The sequence below is a fragment of the Oncorhynchus kisutch genome, linkage group LG2 (genome assembly GCF_002021735.2).
Source record: "Oncorhynchus kisutch isolate 150728-3 linkage group LG2, Okis_V2, whole genome shotgun sequence".
NCBI classification, from domain to species: domain Eukaryota; kingdom Metazoa; phylum Chordata; class Actinopteri; order Salmoniformes; family Salmonidae; genus Oncorhynchus; species Oncorhynchus kisutch.
Window position 1 is genome coordinate 78,695,698 of NC_034175.2, and position 5,002 is coordinate 78,700,699.

Genomic DNA, 5,002 nt, shown 5'->3' on the forward strand with positions numbered 1-5,002 from the left:
CCCCCTCCTCTCTCTCTCTTCTCTCTCACCACCCTCCTCTCTCTTCTCTCTCTCAACCCCCCCCCTTCTCTCTTCTCTCTCGCAACCCCCTCCTCTCTCTCCTCTCTCAACCCCCTCCTCTCTCTCTTCTCTCTCTCAACCACCCTCCTCTCTCTTCTCTCTCTCAACCCCCTCCTCTCTGCCTCTCTCTCAACCCCCTCCTCTCTCTCTCCTCTCTCTCAAACCCCCCTCCTCTCTCCTCTCTCTCAACCCCCTCCTCTCTCTTCTCTCTCTCAACCCCCTCCTCTCTCTCTCCTCTCTCTTCTCTCTCAACCCCCTCCTCTCTCTCTCTTCTCTCTCAACCCCTCTCTCTTCTCTCTCTCAACCCCCTCCTCTCTCTCTCTTCCCTCTCAACCACCCTCCTCTCTCTTCTCTCTCTCAACCCCTCCTCTCTCTTCTCTCTCAACCCCCTCCTCTCTCTTCTCTCTCTCAACCCTCTCCTCTCTCTCTACTCTCTCTCAACCCCCTCCTCTCTCTCTCTTCTCTCTCTCAACCACCCTCCTCTCTCTTCTCTCTCTCAACCACCCTCCTCTCTCTTCTCTCTCTCAACCCCTCCTCTCTCTCTTCCTCTCTCAACCCCCTCCTCTCTCTGTGCACTACATAGGGAATAGGTGCTATAGTGGCCCCTGGTCTAAAGTAGTGCACTACATAGGGAATAGGGTACCATAGGGCCCTGCTCTAAAGTAGTGCACTACATATGGAATATATGCTGCTCTCTGGCATCTGTTGTCTGTTACTTCCTGACAAGATGAGACTCAGAGGAAAACAGGTGTATAAATGGCCTCAATTACAGGCCAGTGATTTACAGGATAAGATAGAGAACGGCTTCCCAAACAACACAGCCAATCCCAGCCTCTGTTACATGTGATTCTACTGAAGAAGTTGATCGCGTCTGTCTCTATCTGAAAATGTCACACAGTATTTGGTATTTATTAGTCGCTACAAAAGCAGCAGCTACTCTTCCTGATTTCCACATGAAACATGAAACATAATACAGAACATTAATAGTCAATGACTGATATACATGTAAAACCTCACACACAGCTGCATATCAGTACACACAATATCTAGATCTAATACATTCCATGTAGTCATGTTACCTGGGTTACCAGAGAGTTCCATGTAGTCATGTTACCTGGGTTACCAGAGAGTTCCATGTAGTCATGTTACCTGGGTTACCAGAGAGTTCCATGTAGTCATGTTACCTGGGTTACCAGAGAGTTCCATGTAGTCATGTTACCTGGGTTACCAGAGAGTTCCATGTAGTCATGTTACCTGGGTTATCAGAGAGTTCCATGTAGTCATGTGCCTGGGTTACCAGAGAGTTCCATGTAGTCATGTTACCTGGGTTACCAGAGAGTTCCATGTAGTCATGTTACCTGGGTTACCAGAGAGTTCCATGTAGTCATGTTATCTGGGTTACCAGAGAGTTCCATGTAGTCATGTTACCTGGGTTATCAGAGAGTTCCATGTAGTCATGTTGCCTGGGTTACCAGAGAGTTCCATGTAGTGATGTACCTGGGTTACCAGAGAGTTCCATGTAGTCATGTTACCTGGTTAGTTAATACTGTTGTGTTTCCAGCCTCTGTTTGGAACCTGGGGACTGTGAAGAGACCTCTGGTTGCATGTCTTGTGTTGTACAGATGATGTGTCTAAACTGTGAAGAGACCTCTGGTTGCATGTCTGTGTTGTACAGATGAGTGGTCCGGGACAGATCCTCCTTCCTATTTTAGCAACCGTTGAGTCTCTATGTTTTGACCAGACAGATTGCTACGTAGGGTGACACCCAGCTGTTTAGTCTCCTCAACTTGCTCAGTAGCTGCATTATTCAATAATACATTTAAATGAGGTTTAGCGTTGAGCGAGGGATTTGTCCCAAAAATGATGCATTTTGTTTTTTGAGATACAGTATTTAGCACCAGCCTATTGCTAAGTAATAGTTATAAAACTGACTGGAGCTCTATGTTACGGAGGTCAGGGTCAGCTATTTATTTTTACTGTTTTTGGCCGACGTGTCCTACCGTTGAGTCGTCAGCTTACACAGACACACAGGCTTTATTCAAGGTCATTGGAAGATCATTTGTAAAAATAGAAAACAATAATGGCCCTAGCCGGCTGCCCTGCGGTACACCACACTCAACCCGAATTTGAGGCTTCCATTAAGGAATCCCCTCTGTGTTCTATTAGACAGGTTACTCTCAATCCAAAATAAAGCAGAGGATGCGAATTCATAACACCTAAGTTTTTTCAGCAATATTTATGATCATTGACATCAAAAGCTGCACTGAAGTCTAACATATGTTATGATCATTGACATCAGCTCCCACAATCTTCTTACTGTCAATTTCTTTCAGACAATTAAAAAAGAAAATCATCCTTTTAAAAAATGTTTTACTTGGCAAGTCTTCAGTTAATGATAGTAAAGACACAACAGAAGTTTACATAAACCTTAGTCAAATACATTTAAACTCAGTTTTTCTGCAATTCCTGACATTTAATCCTAGTAAACATTCCCTGTCTTAGGTCAGATAGGATCACCACTTTATTTTAAGAATGTGAAATGTCAGAATAATAGTAGAGAGTGATTTATTTCAGCTTTTATTTATTTCATCACATTCCCAGTGGGTCTGAAGTTTACATACAGTCAATTAGTATTTGGTAGCATTGCCTTTAAATTGTTTAACTTGGGTCAAACGTTTCAGGTAGCCTTCCACAAGCTTCCCACAATAAGTTGGGTGAATTTTGGCCCATTCCTTCTGACAGAGCTGGTGTAACTGAGTCAGGTTTGTGGGCCTCCTTGTTCGCACACGCTTTTTTCAGTTCTGCCCACACATTTTCTATAGGATTGAGGTCAGGGCTTTGTGATGGCCACTCCAATACCTTGACTTTGTTGTCCTTACGCCGTTTTGCCACAACTTTGGAAGTTTGCTTGGGGTCATTGTCCATTTGGAAGACCCATTTGCATTCAAGCTTTAACTTCCTGACTGATGTCGTGAGATGTTGCTTCAACATATCCACATACTTTTCCTCCCTCATGAAGCCATCTATTTTGTGAAGTGCACCAGTCCCTCCTGCAGCAAAGCATCCCCACCACGTGACGCTGCCACCCCCTGTGCTTCACGGTTGGGATGGTGTTCTTTCGACTCCAGTTTTGGAGCGGCCTTACACCTTTACATTTCACCTTTATTTAACCAGGTAGGCTAGTTGAGAACACCTTTATTTAACCAGGTAGGCTAGTTGAGAACACCTTTATTTAACCAGGTAGGCTAGTTGAGAACACCTTTATTTAACCAGGTAGGCAAGTTGAGAACAAGTTCTCATTTACAATTGCGACCTGGCCAAGATAAAGCAAAGCAGTTCGACAGATACAACGACACAGAGTTACACATGGAGTAAAACAAACATACAGTCAATAATACAGTATAAACAAGTCTATATACAATGTGAGCAAATGAGGTGAGAAGGGAGGTAAAGGCAAAAAAGGCCATGGTGGCAAAGTAAATACAATATAGCAAGTAAAACACTGGAATGGTAGATTTGCAGTGGAAGAATGTGCAAAGTAGAGATAGAAATAATGGGGTGCAAAGGAGCAAAATAAATAAACTCGTTTTACTGTGGATGTAGATACTTTTGTACCTGTTTCCTCCAGCATCTTCAGAAGGTCCTTTGCTGTTGTCCTGGGATTGATTTGCACTTTTCACACCAATGTACGTTCATCTCTAGGAGACAGAACGCGTCTCCTTCCTGAGTGTTTGACGGCTGCGTGGTCCCATGGTGTTTATACTTGCGTACTATTGTTTATACAGATGAACATGGTACCTTCAGGCTTTTGGAAATTGCTCCCACGGATGAACCAGACTTGTGGAGGTCTACAATTATTTTTCCTGAGGTCTCGGCTGATTTATTTGGATTTTCCCATGATGTCAAGCAAAGAGGCACTGAGTTTGAAGGTGGGCCTTGAAATACATCCACAGGTACACCTCCAATTGACTCAAATGATGTCAATTAGCCTATCAGAAGCTTCTAAAGCCATGGCATCATTTTCTGGAATTTTCCAAGCTGTTTAAAGGCACAGTCAACTTAGTGTATGTAAACTTCTGACCCACTGGAATTGTGATACAGTGAACTAATCTGTCTAAACAATTGTTGGAAAAATAACTTGTGTCATGCACAAGTAGAGGTCCTAACCGACTGGCCAAAACTATAGTTTGTTAACAAGACATTTGTGGAGTGGTTGAAAAACAAGTTTTAATGACTCCAACCTAAGTCTATGTAAACTTCCGACTTCCAACTGTATTTGATCTGATATATCAGTCAGTCTGTCTGTCAACGAGAGGTTAATGGACAGTCAGCCAGTCAGCCAGACAGTCAGTCAGTCTGTCTGTCTGTCTGTCTGTCCGTCTGTCTGTCTGTCAACTAGAGGTTAATGGCCAGTCAGCCAGCCAGTCAGTCAGTCTGTCTGTCAACTAGAGGTAATGGACAGTCAGCCAGTCAGTCAGTCAGTCAGTCTGTCCAAGGTCATCATAGTCCGTTGTTCCTGTGATATTGAGCCAGTTGAGTTTCTGCCAAGTCAATGAGTTGGTGTGAGGGATAATCCTAATTGTTCTGAACCTCCAATCCCACCTTAAACACTGATAAACCAGGACTTGCTGACCTACACGGACACTCATACACAGGGGATGTACGTGGACACACACGGTCAACAGGGCTAAACCAGGACTTGCTGATTCAAACACACACAGACTTAGGGAGTCTTTACTGCTGAGTTCATTCTTCGACACGTGTCTCTCTCTCTCCTCATCCTCCTCTCCCCCCTCTCTCTCTCTCTCTCTCTCTCTCTCTCTCTCTCTCTCCTCATCCCTCCTCTTCCCTCTCTCTCTCTCTCCTCATCCCTCTACACCTCCATATCTGTTTCCTCATCCCCCCTCTTACTCTCTCTCTTTCTCTCTCTTTCTCTCTCCCT